Genomic DNA, 17,357 nt, shown 5'->3' with positions numbered 1-17,357 from the left:
CATTGATTAGGACATTGTCTAATAGGAAATCTGGTCTTTTACTTTAAATAACCCAATAAAGACTAGTCAACAAGTCTGGCTCATTAAAACTGTAAGTATGGTCTACCTTTCTGAAATATTCCTCCCTCTTATGGCATATATTACCCTACCTAAACCTGGCTTCTCAAGCACCAATAACCACTGACTAAGCACCCATATGAGACAATTGATAAAATTAAAAAACAAAGCCTGGGCCACTTACAAGGAATAAGACAAAAACAAGACTGGATAAAATAAATCCAAAAACAAACTGCCAAATGGAGTAGCCCCCACAAAACGTCTCCAAAGAAATGAATAATGAAAAATAGCCACAAAGAGACGCAGACGGCTGTAAAATCCAAAATAAGGCCTTTACTGAGTGCAAAAAACACAAGAGCTTTCACATTTAAGCTTCATCAGGTGTACTCAAGCACTACTGAAACACACCTTTATACACCCAAGAACATCACATGATACACAGTCACATGACAATAAAATACAAAAATATATAAAAACATTTATTCAAATTAAACATATATAAAAAAATCATCTACGTAAAGGTCTCATTTTAAGACTAGGTCTCAAAGGGATACACTCATTCAACCCATGTCCTTCATTGCTCCTCAGTCTAGTAATCCAAATTGCCTCCAAATTCTCTGTTTTATTACATACATCACCAAACCTCAGACTCTCATAAATTAATCCAATCACCCTAAACCTAAAAACATGAGAAGTGTCTGTACTTAGGACATGCTTAGCTAATGCATTGGTCTTATTGCCCTTTCTGATATTATATGAATGTTCCCTAATCTGGTCCTTGAGGTACCTATCTGTCTTGCCAACGTAGAACTTTGCACAGATACAACAGCAAGCAAGATAAACCACATGTTGACTTTCACAAGTGGCAGAAACCCTAAAAAGGTAATCTCTGTCCTGATCAGGATGATGAAATACCTTATTGCTATCAATATACCCACACCAATTACATCGCCCACAGGGTCTAGTACCACTATAGCCAATATCTGTCCTAGCCTCCTTAGGGTAACATAACCTCCTCTTAAATGATTTGTCATTTCTAAAACTAAACCTAGGAACAGAATCGACAAATCTCGCAATTTCATTATCTGTCATCAGGATTTGCCAATGCTTTTTAATAATATCAATATACTTACTTACATCCGCAGTATACTTCAAAGAAATTTTCAAGTTAGTATGAGTGGATCTCATCATAACTTCACCAGAGGAATCTATCTTCCTAGAGAAGAACAGTTTAGCCTGCTTACCTCTCTTCTCTACCACACTTGGTACATGCTCTGTGAAACATCTTTCATTATATCCTCTGTCCTTTAAAAACATCAAGACCCTATTCAATTCAAAATTAAAATCTTCCTCTCTAACATTCAACCTAGATGCTCTCATTACTTGATTCGTAACAATGTTCTTAAATATATGCGGTGGATGTGCACTACTGCGATGTAAGAGATGATTAACATGACAATCCTTCCTGTATTGCTTTGTATACATCTTTCCTTCATGATCTCTAATCACAACTACATCTAAAAAATCCATACTCTCACCTGACATCCTATGTGTAAAATGCAAGAAAGGAGTAGTATTATTAACATAAATCATAAAATCAGAAAACTGTTCATTATTCCCTTCCCACAAAATAAAAACGTCATCCACAAATCTCCGATAAAATGAGATAAGATGACTGAAGGGACCTTTAAAGATGTACTCTTCTTCCCAACTGGCCATGATAGCATTGGCGTAGCTATTGGCACAAAAGTGCCCATAGCTACGCCATTGCATTGTCTATACACATGACCACCAAACAAAAATAAATTATGTTCTAACACCAATTCTAAAAGTCGAAGTAGCAAAATAATAGTATCAGCAGTGTACTGCGTAAAATTCTTCAAAAACTCTTGTACAGCTGCCAGCCCCGCTGTATTCGGAATCACTGTAAAGAGAGAGACTACATCAAGAGTGACGAAAAACGCCATAGAATCATTCTATGTAGAAAAGAAACCATATAAATCCTTCAAAAAATGCTCAGTGTCCCTAAGAACATGCTCTCTATTGTTCAAGGCTGGTCTCAGATGTTTTTCTATGAAAATAGAGATAGATTCCGTGCACCAACCTCTACTAGAGACAATTGGTCTCATAGGCGGATTACTAATTGACTTATGCACCTTTGGTAGTCCCTGTAATATTGGTATTGTGGGCTTATCTACTATAAAATAATCCAGTAGCTTATCATCAATCAACTGCTCTTCTAATAAACCTTTCAAAACAACATGCACATCTGATATATGAGCAAAAATCTGTTCTGCATCCAATTCCTCATAAAAGGAACTATCACACAGACTGTCAAACATATGGGCTTCATACCAACTTCTATCTAAAACCACTATCAGGCCACCTTTGTCTGCTGGTCTGATAGTAAGTCGACTATCATTCTCAAGCACTTTCAGAGCACATTTTTCATGTCGCGACAAATTAGAATATCTATCTCTCATAAAATCAGAACCATGGCCCACACATGTATCATAAATATCACGTATGCATAATTTCTCAAATGCATTAACAAGCATATGATTGTTCGGAATAAAAGAACTTGGTTTAGAAAAAATATTTTGAACTCTTTGAACACTATTATTATTATTATCTTTGTATAACAACTTTAAAGTCAAATTTCTAGTAAAAGTTTTTATGTCCAAAATAACATCTGCATAACATGAACGACTAGTGGGAATAAATGAAAGTCCTTTTCCCAAAACAGCTAGCTGATGTCTATTCAATTCAACATTAGATAAATTCAAAACTAGTTCCTCTTGATGTTGGAGAACGCTTTCTTTATACTTATCTGGTTCCCTGATGTATGGTCCCATTTCCTTTTCCCTCGCGTTAAACTTCTCCCTCTCGAGTGTTCTCGATTCGACTTGAAAGTATTCACTTTCATAGGTAAGGGGAACTCGATGTTGTGGCGTCATAAAAAATCACCAGAATTGATATCTTCTCCTGTATCAGATCTCTTTCAATGCACTTGCGCTGTTGTAACAACCACTTTTCTCCTGGCTCCCAAGTCAACGGGACGTGTTTCAGAGTTCAAAACACCAACTTGTATGTTCTCATCCACAGTCTCTTCAATGTGCACATCTTTCGGTACATCCACGCTCTGATGAGCGCTTGTTACTACTTCCGCTGTCGTCATGGTGTTCACTGCATCTGTGCCCCCATGCATACGCTCCTCTCTCGGCCAGGTGAAGATATGCCCGGTCTGAAAATCAGATCTGTCCCTTATAATCTTCCCTATCTTGACCTTCTGCAATTTATTCTCATATAAGGTAAGAGAATTAAGAATGTCCTCAATATAAAAATCAAGAACCTCCATCGAATAATTCTTACGTAACTCTGTATACATGTTGTTAATCGAGTCAATAGAAGCAGTCATTTCCCTTTCTGCTGCTGAAATCAATAAATGCAAGTAACCAAAACTCACTTGCAAATTAATCTTCTGCCATTCCTTAAGCAAAATATTATCCCCGTTATGAAACGAGGGCATCTTAAGAACACGTAACCCTCGAGGTATGATTTGTACAGCTAAACATACCTTGAGGTGATATTTCTGAAACTGGCTTCTTTTTAATTTATAAAGTTCTTTCTCAAGGCCAAAGAGTTGAGTCTTTAAGGCTATAACATCAAACACATCATTATTAACGTTGTCCACTTCAACAGCTGTGCAGTTCACCAGTGGATTGTTGATTTCACCAATGCCTGTAAGATAATGTTGCAACTTCTTGCTACGTGAATCAGACTTACGAGCAAGAAAAGATTAATCCAGCTGAATGATCTCTTCAGCCATCTGAGTGAGGTCAAAATAATAAAATGCCAACAATCCAAAAACAAACTGCCAAATGGAGTAGCCCCCACAAAACGTCTCCAAAGAAATGAATAATGAAAAATAGCCACAAAGAGACGCAGACGGCTGTAAAATCCAAAATAAGGCCTTTACTGAGTGCAAAAAACACAAGCGCTTTCACATTTAAGCTTCATCAGGTGTACTCAACGACTATTGAAACACACATTTATACACCCAAGAACATCACATGATACACAGTCACATGACAATAAAATACAAAAATATATAAAAACATTTATTCAAATTAAACATATATAAAAAATCATCTACATAAAGGTCTCATTTTAAGTCTAAGTCTCAAAGGGATACACTCATTCAACCCATTCAACCCATGTCCTTCATTGCTCCTCAGTCTAGTAATCCAAATTGCCTCCAAATTCTCTGTTTTATTACATACATCACCAAACCTCAGACTCTCATAAATTAATCCAATTCTATAAAAGTTATTACACAAATATTCTGCTCACACCATTTTCCCCTTCATCAAGCAATAGGGTATTTTCTTTTAAGGCTCTGGCAATATGGAATACTATCCTTATCAAACTCAATGACATATTTAGTCTTAGGTTCATAGGTTCATAGGTAATTACTAGGCTATCTGCCCAAGGGCATCTATAAGCCTAGCCAGAATGTGTTGGCTTTCGCTGCCCCCTTAGATTAGTTCCCTGTGCCTCTGTCCAGCAGAGCCACTGCAGTGATCCCTGGGGTACATTTTCTGTTTCCCATCCACTCATCAAGGTTTCTCTTGAAGAGTGTTAGTGAGGAGCTCTGCCTAATGTAGATTGGAATCCTGTTCCAAAGCATGGGGAATCTCTTGGACAGCACGTCCTATTTATCGTTGTGATGCGGTATCGATCCCTAGAGCATGTGGCTCTTTGGTCATTTAAAAGACATTTAAAGCATTACCTAGCACAGCTCTCCTGCTAGAATGAGCAATGAAGAGCAACTTAAATCCACTCTTTCTAAGAACAACCACCTGCCTACTGGGGTATAACCTACCACTTTATCACTATCGCATTTTATCAACTTATCCTAATGTTTGGTGGTAGCCCCTTCCTTCCAATATTTTAACTTTTTATAGATGGAGTGAATGTTTTTTTCCACCCATGTCAGTAGTCTGTTGTTTATTTGTCAAGCTTTCTCTGCCCAATTGCTGCTCAGACTATATGAGCAGTAGCAGTTTGAATGCTTTCGTTTTTATCAATCATTAGTTATGTACAAAATGAATGAATAAATTAAGTACAGAAAGAGTTAAAATAGCCCAGACATGAGAGCAAACTAAAACATATGGGGTCGTACAACATAGCTTTGTATCAATATTTTCCAGACATTAATCTATCTTACTTAAAGAATGTCCACATTTTAACAAAGGTGACTTTGTAGGTAAACGATTGCTGATGCTCAGTCATTTCATAACTTGAGGAATGCTAATAACCACCTCTGGCACAGGGGATGCAAAAGGATATATGCATGGGCATAATGAGTTGGCATATAGGTACTGACACTCAAAGGAGCAGCAGAAAATCCATAAATGGGTTTTTATTCAGAGAAACTAGTTCTATTTTTATATTCATCTCTCACTATCAGTATTTTCAATAAGCCATAGAATTTTTGTGTAAACATTTCCAAGATGCAAGGGAATCTAATGAAGAGGTGTCACTTCTTCAGTGGGAAGTTTCTGTTTTGCCTAGTGTTTGGCAAAATAAAATTTAACAAAAGAAGAGATAAGACATAAATACACTATGCAAATGCAGGAATATTTGACACAGACAATGAAAAGATAATTGTATCATTCACAATTAATATTTATAATTATGCTCTGTTTAGGTTTTCTAGTCACAGATACCTAAACATGTACAAGACCAAGATCTGTGAAAGAAATCTGTTATACATCTGCCTTTACAAATTGCATATACTGATGAATCAATTGTACTCAATGCATCCAATTTGTAAGGTGTCAGGTAGTCATTATTAAAAGCACAAGCTATTGTGCATACTTTTAGAGAAAGGCAACTCTTTGTTGATATGAGACCAAACTGACTTCCAGTCAGATCAAATGTTTACCTTATTTAACAAGGAAGACAAATGTGTCTCAGAGAAACTGTATGTATGCCTTTTACACAGACCTGTCATTCATGTCAAGAGTAATACAGTTTCCTTTGAGGATATCCAAGGCAAAAACATTAAATAAATTAAAACAGTTACCTTTTCACATTAATGAACAGAAATTCGTTACATTATTTTGGGTTTTAGTGATCAAAGGTTGAATACAATTGATACTGAAGCAAATTTTTGTCAGTTTATTAGGTTATGGAAAAGTTTCTTTTAAAATAGGAACACTTTGTAACTTTCAAGGCTCTCAGAATTAAAGGTTATAAGAATGGTTCTCAGCAGGGTGAAATATCATGAACTCTTTAAGAAGGCCTAACATCTTCAGTACATGTTGAGATCTAATATCATTGTTTATCAAAAATACTTATAGTCTTGTCAAGATGAGTTAATAAGTGAAAGAGAGCATACTATAAGTGTCAAGATCCAAAAAAGAAATTTTCTGGGAAAGGTTTAAAGTGATTAGAAATACTAAAAGAATGAAATGCTGAGAACTATTAAACTGGCTTTCAACTTTGGTTGAAGAAGATTATTTAGACTTTACGTTTTTTTACTCCATATGAATGTACATATTAGTTTATTAATAGATTTTAAATGCTCATTTGGGATACAAGAAATGGAAGCTATTGCAAGAATAAAAGAATTTGACAAATATTCTTAATAATGTATACTCATGTTAATAATTTGAATTTTAACTTGCTCCCAACCAGTTATGCTCAGTGAGTTTGTTCCTCGACAAGCTGTAGCTCAACATGTCATACTGGAAGCTATTAGAGGGTGCATATACTGTGCCTCTAGCAAATGGAGAGAGCAGACATGTTGCCTGTTCAGTATTAGTAAGATAAGACCTCATTATGCTACATTTACACATGCAGATGTGGTCTGAACTTCTCTTGATTCAAGCTGATAAGGAAATGGTTACTGAGATATAGATTTCATAGGTGACTTGAACCATGGTGTCTGCTATAATTATGTTTCAGTCTTCTTTTCAGTTGTTCTCTTGTACCTGATTTTTACTGGCCTCCTGTGCCATGGAGTGTTTTCCAAAGCAAAAAGAGTTGTTTTAGATTTTTCTCCCAACAAAGAGCTCAGCCAGTCTGGAACCAGTAATACTGCAGGAACTGATCATCTTGTTTAAGGATTTTATTTATAGTTTGTACTGCCCACTTGACATGACAATTTCCTTGAGGATGGGAAGACAGTGAAATGTAAATGCAAAATATCTGAGGTCAAACTTGCCAGCTCCTACAATTCCATGTTACTGAAATACATTCCATTATCACTAAACCTCATTTGGAATTCAAACCTGACAAAAGCAGGGTTTAATTTTAGGGCAACCTTTATATTTGTGGAAAAAAAGGAAATTAAACATTTCAATAATTTATGAAAGTCCCATATATCTTAACAATTCTGTTTATTATGCTCACAAAAGTTTACAGTTTTTTTTGTAAGGCTAGCCAAAGAGTGGTGTTAAATTTAAGGGTTTCTTCAACTGTACCCTCCTCAGTTCACAACATGATTTCAGTGATATAACTTGTTCATGTCCAGCAAAATCTTTTACCATCAAAATGAAGCTCGGATCCTGTCCAAGTGCTTTATTAAGCCTTTTGTCCCTTGTATATTCTCTAAACAACATCCATCCATTCACTGCAGCTGTGATATCAAAAATTTGTCCCATCCACCATGTCCAAATCATTATATTTTGTCTGGGTTGGAAAATTAACTATAGAAGGTGTTTAGTCACATGACTCAGGCATCCTGCTCTGATGTGATGAATAACATTCCGTAGCGGAATGTCAGCTGAAATGGCTATTCTAAAGCAGTTCATTTTCTGTTAAGTTTCAGGTACATCACCTGTGATCTCTGTTATGCAATGCTCATTCATGTGTGCCCATTATTTTCCCTGTTTCCTTCAAAGGATTCCAAGAAAGGTGAGTTTGCCACAACAACAGGTTTGACTGTTGAATGAATCAGTGGTTAGACTGAATGTCATAAGCAACATCAGAAGACATTGGCAATATTAAAAAAGATCCTATTCCCTGTTGTTGATTAAAGAAATTGTTTGTTTGTGATCTGTCACCAACTTAAAACTCTCCACCCACAGAGGCATTTATCTAACTTCTTCTAGGCCAATGCACTCATGGTAAACTCCTTTACAATTTGCATGTCAGTCTCATGAATATCTCAGGTTCTGCTACATACTGTTTCAAAGCGAGGAACTCAGATGTCTTGTAGTTCAGGTAGGCTACTGCTCACTGTGATGGGGAGTGACTGCTGCTCATGCACAATCTCAAACATGAGCACAGGCAAACATCACTGGGAGAGAGGTTAGAATTTGGGAGCAGGAGGAGAGTTTTAGGGTTAGGTAGTGATTGGTGAATTTATGTTTGTTTCCTAAATTTAAAACTCCAACCCTCCCATTCAGGTACTTTGAGGTTAAGGAAGAGGTAGTGAAGATTTAGGGACTAAGGAGTCTGGTTGGGAATTAAATGTAAGCTCTAGATTTAGGGTTTAGATTCTCATAGAGCTAGGTAGTGTAGAAACTCTGGTTTTGGGATAGCTATACAGGAACAAGAGATGAGGCTAGTGGGTGCTCAAGCACTTGGATTTTTCAGCAAGTGTGCAGATGAGCACCTTAAGTAGATCCATTGTCTCCATAAGCCACCTTATTGATCATGTCACCTACCTGTTTCCCTTCCCTGTGGGGTGCAGAATAACTTGTATTAAGTTGTAGCTGTAAGTATGTGCTAAAACAGTGGTGCTCTGTAGTTGATGTAGAAAGATACCATCAGTAGAAGTTCTCTTATGGTGGAAGCATTTCAAAAACCAAAACAACCTAAAGTCTTCACTGTGTAATACCTTAAAACTCCTGCAGTGGAGGCCCATGTGATAAATGCAAATGACACCATTAAGGGCATAACAGTGTTTCAGCTACATGGCTTCTGAATGCGCAAGACTTCTTATTTGATCTCTTTGTGGGTACATTCAGACCAATAAAGAAAACCCCATTAGCTTTAAAAGAGCATGTTCTCTACCTTTTTGACATTGTCAGTAGAGCATAAAAAAATAAAAAAGGCTGAAGCTTACATGACTACAGCTAATGTAGGTTCAATGTTAGTAGTCCCACACTTATTCACTAATAAGAATACCGAGGAATGAGATTCTGATATAAGTAGGGAGAAAGGGAAGAGCTGTGAAGTCATAACCTGATACGTGTTAACATCAGTTTCGGTGGCAACCTTCTGTATTAGTTAGAATGAGTGGAACATAGAAAGCTGTTGAAGAGACCCACAACTGATGTGATCAAATGCACCATGCATGGTGTTTGCACAATGTATGTTACATAGCTGGTTCAATAAAGATTTTTGCTGTTTTTTTTTAAACAATATATAATGTAATCCAAGTGCAAATGAGGAAATAAGGAAGAATTTCATATTTATGAAAGTCACAACATAAAAATAATTAGCAGTAAATATTATTATTACATCTAGCAGCTATGAAAAACTCTTTGCAGAGCACCAATCAAATCACAAACTTTATTTGAAACCTACAACCTCCAGATGAATGCTTGGGATGCATGACTAGGCTTAAAAAGGCCCTTGTGGTCATTAGCCTAGTAAACACCAATGAACCTATGAACCTAAAAGTATCCTTAAGATAGCCACAAACTAATTTTGCTCCCTAGATAAACATATATTTTGCAATGGAAAGCATTGCTACTTAGGTCACGTTCTCAAAACAAATATTAACTTCTGAAAGACATAAAAAGCAAGAATATATTGTTTTAGGTCAAGGTAACTATTTCTTTTTATGCCACCAATGCCACATGAGAGGCATGTAAGTAAGAGACTGGTGGTACTTTTTTTTCTAGCTGAAGTATCATAACATTGTGTTCATTGCCTAAATTTTTGCAGCAGAAATGCCATAATAAATATGGATACATTTCTACATTTCTCAAAAACTTATTTAAAAAAAAAAAACTGCAAGCAAGTTTGTTTACTTTCACATGATATTTTGGACAATAGTGAAACTGGTGCATTAGCAGAACTGCATGTGATAAAAGGTGTAGCACTCATGCTAAGGGGTGCAACACAACGCCACTTAAAAGCTAAGCTCTATGCAATGAATTACTTTGTACTTCTAAATAAAAGAAAAGAGCTCTTCTTCTTTCAAAAGTGAAGCCATGTAATAGATGCATGAATAACTTTAAACCACAATAAATCCTAAATACACATGTGAAAATAAAGGTAACAAGTCAAAAGTTTACAAGGCAACTTTTAATTTTTTAGGGAGGCTGATACACAGATAATACTGATGTCCTTTGATACACATTTTCAGCAAAGTAATTTGTCTATCTTACCAACTAATGTTTAATTTAACAAGACTAAGGCAACTATGATTTCTTTTACAAGAAGGCTTAATATTTTGTTTTACCTTCTTCTTCTTCTTCTTCAACTGTTTCCATTTCTTCCTGTCCTCTGCATCTTGCTTTGTCACACCAACCACCTGCATGTCCTCTCTCACCACATCCATAAACCTTATCTTAGGCCTTCCTCTTTTCCTGTTACCTGGCAGCTTCATCCTTAGCATCTTTTTCCTAATTTACTCTGCATCTCTCCTCAGCACATGTCCAAACCAATGTAATCTTACCTCTCTGGCTTTGTCTCCAAACCTTCCAACCTGGGCTGACCCTCTAATATACTTATTCCTAATTCTGTCCATCCTTGTCACATCCAGTGCAAATCTTAACATCTTCAACTCTGCCACGTCAAGCTCTGACTCCTGCCTTTTTGTCAATGCCACTGTCTCCAACCCATATAACATAGCTGGACTCGCTACCCTCTTGTAGACCTTCCCTTTCACTCTTACTGGTACTCGTCTGTCACAAATCACTCCTGACACTCTTCTCCACCCACTCCATCCTGCCTGTACTCTCTTCTTCACCTCTCTTCCACACTCACCATTACTCTGAACTGTTGATCCCAAGTACTTAAACTCATTCACCTTCGCCACCTCTACTCCCTGCATCCTCACCATTCCTCTATCCTCCCTCTCATTCACACACATATATTCTGTCTTAGTCCTGCTGACTTTCATTCCTCTTCTATCCAGAAAGTCAATTTTTGATACAGTTTTGGAAGCACTCCTTAAAATGACTTAAGCATACCCGAAGCAACTTTTATTTATTCATAGATTTATTTCAGTTTGTTTATATACTCATTTGTTTATCATTTAAGAGGGAAGTAGACAATAAAGTAAGACTTATCTTGAAAATGAAAGATCTGTTTATCTAATCTGCATTATTATCTGTTTATAGAGGTAGTGAAGTCAATATATACTATGAGCAAAGGTGTATTCAGTGTACTGAAAGCTATCTCAACAAAAAATTATTTCCAGATGTTCTTGTAGCACATAATCATTGTAATCAGCAAAATTAACAATCATGAAGTTCGACAGATTTTTGGAACAATGAAAATTTCAGCATAAAATCTTTTGTCTCAAATATGCATAGTCTAAAAGAAGGTGAGAGGATTGCTTAGATAAAAAAATAATTTAATGTAAAAGTCTTACTACGTTAAAAGTAAAGGTCGCATGGACTCTAACTTAATACTGTTGGAATGCAGAAATATTCCTTTTTAAGGTTTTGATTTCCTACTCAGTTAGCCATTTATAGGTTGCAAATTAAAACAAGAAAAATAAGTCCATTTTGTTGATGACTCCTTAAATTCAAAACCAAGCTCAGGTGAAACTGAAACAGTCTTACTCAGTTGCCTTCTACCTTAGTCCAAGGAAGGAGGTAAGTTGAGAAACAACCAGAATCAGTTGTTTTGAAACACAAGACCAGTCAGAGTCATTTGTTATTCAAAACTGCTGATGGCAATATGCTTAGAAGTAATAAGAAAATCTGTTCAAAATGAACATATCTCAAATAAGCTATCCAAGAGAAAGAAAGAAACAGAACTTGTGATGGTAATGCTTGCAGAAGGGATGCAGTATTCAAAGACAAGTCCAAAGAGGTATGCAGAGGTCACCCAAGAGTAATTTCCTGAAGTAGCTACAAAACCACTGTGCACTAACAAACTCTAGAACCAGCCACCTAATGGAAAGATTCCTAGTCCATTCACATCAGCTATGAAGACCACAAAATAAGTTTTGTTCTCCTTACTTTCTACATTTAGTAGCTTACTTAAAGGTAAACTAGCTAAACTAGCGGCTCATGTAGTGAGATTCCACAGATGAAATTAAGAACTCAAGTGAATAAATTGGAAACATCTCAGATAAAAGGAAAACTGATCTGAAGACATCTGAAATACATACATCAAATGTGCAACTTAATAAAATATTTTGTTATAAATGTTGAATAACTGTCTTTAGCACATCTTTTTAATAGTGAAAAGTCATACAGAGTGAAGCATTGAATACAAAGTATAGTAAGGAATTGGTTCAATGACTTACAGTCATGTTTAAAGCAAAATATATTTATAAATACATAATATAGTCTACCTACTTCAAAAGGTGCATTCTACAGTTTCTATAAATTGGCAATGTAAACATGTTATGAAATACATTGCATCTTAATCTTCATTGAGATTCCTGTATTTCTGTCTTGTGGTGTCATATTTGTGCACTGTTACACAATCTTAAAGTAAAGGTGATGAGGTTGGCAGCAAAATGCCTTTTGTTGTGCCTTTTATTTTGTATTTTTGAATGCCAAATGTTACACATTGGTGTATTTTATGGATCTAGTACATGATCACAGCTTTAGAGTCCTGGCTGAAAAGTGCCATTGGCCCTGGAGACATTGATTTAAAGTAAAAAATGTCACCAGTAGATTATACCTGTGAGTGACAGGAAGCCATTTGGCCTTGTACAATGATAAAGTGATACTCCCACTTTCAAGAGATGCATACAAGAAAGTTTACTTTGTTTAGTGTAACTTGCATCTTCTGGCTGTCAATAGCAGAATTACTTTACTGATAGTACATAGCCTAACACTGGTATCATATCACCTCTACCTAGTACAGATCTGTCATCCTTGTTCATTCATTCATACAGGTGTCACATGCCTGACTACCAGCTGGCTGGACAGCAATAGTCTGGAACAGAGAGTATTTTTATTGCATTTAATGTTTATTTTCAACTCTATGTGTGAAGCAGCTTTTTTGTCTTACTTTTTGAATTAAAGTTATTTTTTTTTTCACATTTAAACTGTTAATCACAACACTGAGTACCACACATTCAATACCACAATTTAGTTTCCCTGAACAATAACAAAAGCACTGCACATGGTCTGCTTTTTATATGCTGTAGGTTTGAATGAAACAAGTCAGTCCACACAACTAGTTGTACAGGAGTGAAACAGCAAACAGCACAACCAGTGCTAGAGGTGTGAATGACTTAATAACTTTGTAACTTTGTGGTACATATCAAGCATTAAATTAACTTAGTATATGTCCTGTGATATCTGTGATGGGGGCTCTGACCAACACCTTTCATCTATGAATTCTAGAATCATAACACTAGGCCCTGTTTGGGTTGAAAACAGCCCAACATTCTGGTGACACAACAAACATTTGGTAGGACAAAACACATGATGCACAAGCTTAATTGCAAGAGCCAGCTTTGTGCAACACTCACACCTTTTGACAGACAGGCCTTTACTAATAAACAAAGGCCATTTGTCTGGATTCCATTTATCCAATTAGTATTTTGATGCTGAGAAGGTAATATTATGTTGGCAATAAATAATATAAAATATGATGTCACAAGGCTGAGCCTTAGAGGTTCCTATAGCACACTGACTAAGACAATGAGGTTTTTCTATTTTTTGTAATTATTATTACAGCGTTAAATCTGTGCCTTTCATTAACTTCGTCAAGAAATCTATGATGGAGAAATGAGTCAGATACAAATGTGTAAATGGAACACTTCCAAAGACTTACAAAGCTCCTTTCTGAAGAATATAGAAAATCCATTACTGCAGAACAATAACACTTCAATTGAATCTTCTGTCCCAATAGTTTCTTTTAACTCAGCTCTTGATACCATGTTTTAAATTACAGTCCTTAATCAAATATATTTATAAATAATGCTTCTGAAGCCCAAAAATCAACACAGACTTTAGATACAAAAAGTTGACTAGCTCCCAATAATGGGCAAAGCAACCTTGTTAATCTCAATCATTAGTTTGCACATAAGCTAAAAAAAATAGAAAAGTCTATTTGCTAAGATGTAATGCCTAAGGTGTCTTGTCCCTGAAAATATCTTCATTTGTTCTTCTGGTTGGGGAGAAAAACATCAGTGTAACTTCTTGCTAGGTGCTTAGAAATCCAACAGAACTGCCCCTGCTCAGGTTTGAACTTGTGCAGCTCCTGACCTCTTTATACAAGAGTATCTGCATAACTTATTCAAGCCTAAATTGCTTTTTTGTGTTCTTCCACTTCACACCCACAGCTCCTTATGGCATCCAGACATTTTCTGGGTCTGGCTTCTTTAACTAAGCGACTTACTAGTTAATGATAGGCAGTATTAGTGCAAGGAGTTATTAACAAAATGACGCTAAGATTGTTAGTCTAGGATGTGCTGCAGTGGAGAAATTAATCACTATTTGCTACTTATTATTCACATTTTCATATCTGTGTTCATATTTTTATAACTAAGAAGCCTGGATATTATTGAGGGTCATGATGTGATATGCCAGAAATTTATTGTTAAAGTCCATTTATCTCACACTATACCTAAGACATAGCTAGTTATTTGTTAGTGATTATAAAAACAAACATTACCATATGTACGTAGTGACTTACAAATTCTTGCTTGACATCAGGTGAAACCTAGATGTTGCTGAGGAAAACAACAATATTCGCACTGTAAGTTGCACATCTTGAGTAATATTCAGACTTACTTATATCACTAATTATACAATTAATTATGTTTTCATATTTGTGTAAATATCTCAACAAACATGCACTCAGAAGAATTTCTTATTGTCATTTGAAAGCTTATGTTCTACCAATATATATATATATATATATATATATATATATATATATATATATATATATATATAGTTTTCAAGATATGAAAAGTTGTTAGAGTTTAGAAAAAATATAATTTGGGATTTGTGTGCATTATAATATATTACAGTATATTTGGAAAAGACTTTGAATGCACTGACTGTTATCTCTGTAAATAATAAATTAATATTTGTGCAGTTTTGACAGCTTTTACTGTTCACAAAATATTTACATTTATCTATCTTGTGCTTTTCAAGTTTATTTTTCAGAAAATGCTCAGGACTGCATGCTATGATTAGGCTGCAAGTGCTGTGACATTCCACACCATACGGGTGTTAATGAGTTAACATGCTGAATCTAGCTTTGTTTGTAAAACTTGAGCACTAATCCAGGCCATCTTTTTGGAGAAAGTTCCCCGGCACCCTAGTGGCAGGAGTGTGCAGTTAGAACTTGTCTGATTGAAGACTGTTGGAACAGGGCTCAGTTGTGAGCATTTTTACTGGTTAATTGGGTAATTTGTTTAAATCCGTTTGCTCATTTTCTATTGTTTTATATATATATATATATATATATATATATATATATATATATATATATATACAAAAATGCACTTTATTCATCTGCTTTTACTGTATTTGTGTTTCTTCCTACTTTATTGCATTTATTCTGCTGCATTTATTAATGCTTGTTAGTAGCCTTATTAAATTGTAACTGTTATTCTAAGCCTTTGGTTGAAACACTTGGACTTCAGACCAGTTGTTTTTCATTAAGAAGGTTTGTGGTCTGCACTGTTGTAGCAGGACAGGTACCTTACATCCTTCTAAGTTGGGAGTTGCTGAGTGAAGGCTTAGTGTCTATTATTCTAAAAGTGTATTAGTTCTGGTTTAAGCACTTGGGCTTTTGGCCAGTTATTTTACATTATGAAGGTGTGGTCTACACTCTTGTGGGAGGAGAGGGTAGATTCTGCCCTTCTGAGCTGAGAGTTTCTGGTTAAAGGCTTATTGTGCCTGCTTATTTGAACTGTTTCTTTCTAAAATTGGTGTGCCTTGTTTGCTGTAGCATAGACTAAATTCAGACATGCTGAATCTAGCTTTGTATAACTTGAGCACTAATCCAGACCATCTTTTTTGGAGAAGGTTCCCCTGTGCACTAGTGGCAGGAGTGTGCAGTTAGAGCTTGTCTGATTGAAGACTGCTGGAACGGGGCTCAGCTTTTAGCTTTTTATTAGTTAATTAATTTGTTTAAATCAGTTTGCTCATTTGCTACTGTTATATTAAAAAAAACAAAATACACTTTATGCATCGCCACTTAGCTAGGGTTAAACTATTCATGGTGCCATAAAGTCTACTCTTCAAATTTTCTCTTAGAACTAGACAGTTTTTTAGTTTTAGCACTCATATCTGTTTCTTTGTGCTCAGCGCTTGTTCAGAACTTGTTGTAAGCACTAAATAAGCTATATATTACTACAGCACTCAACTTTCCTCACTTGTTTAGAGGAAAACAGTTTTTAGTACTTAATAAATAAGCACCTATCCAGGCATGTTTAAGGGTCATCTCCCTGTGTTTTCTCCTGTCTACCCAATGAATCTGGGCATCTTGGGGCAATGCAGCAATTGCCTCATGTACACAGACAACCCTCTCCTCCTACCACCCAACACTGCAACCTGTGAGAGATGCACTTATAATGCCAAACTGGAAGCAAAGCTCTCTTCAACCAAGACTGGACTAGACAGTCAAGAGGAGAAGGTAAACACTTGCACCACACCACACTCATCACATAGTCCCTCAAAACCTACACGACCAAAACACACACATAGCAACACAAAACACACACCTACATTCATGGAGGCTCTCAATAAAAATCTGCTCAAGCAATAGAGACCTCCAAAACAGAAACACAAGCAACCTCCACCCCCAACACAACCCAAATGACACATAGCCCACAAACTCAGTGTGCCACTCAACCACAGCCCATAAGGCAAAACAACGTACCCAACACTCTAGTAATAGGTGACTCTATAGTCAGGCACACTGATGTTCCACTCACCAGGCTAAACAAGGAGAAAGTTACTGTCAGCTGCCTGTCAGGTGCCAGGATCCACCACATAATGCATACACTCAGGTCACTCCACAACAAGTACAAATATGACTCTGTCATTGTCCATGTTGGAGTGAATGACTTACAACATAAGTAAGTATCTTTTTTTCTTTTAAAAGGATTTTGTTATTTTATTCAAAAGGTTCTGATGAAGCGCTTAACCTTACTGGAACGATTTTTGTTATTTTAG

The sequence above is a fragment of the Protopterus annectens genome, chromosome 6.part0, assembly GCF_019279795.1.
Source record: "Protopterus annectens isolate FY-2018-M chromosome 6.part0, PAN1.0, whole genome shotgun sequence".
Classification (NCBI taxonomy): Eukaryota; Metazoa; Chordata; order Ceratodontiformes; family Protopteridae; genus Protopterus; species Protopterus annectens.
Note: the sequence above shows the minus strand (reverse complement) of the source record.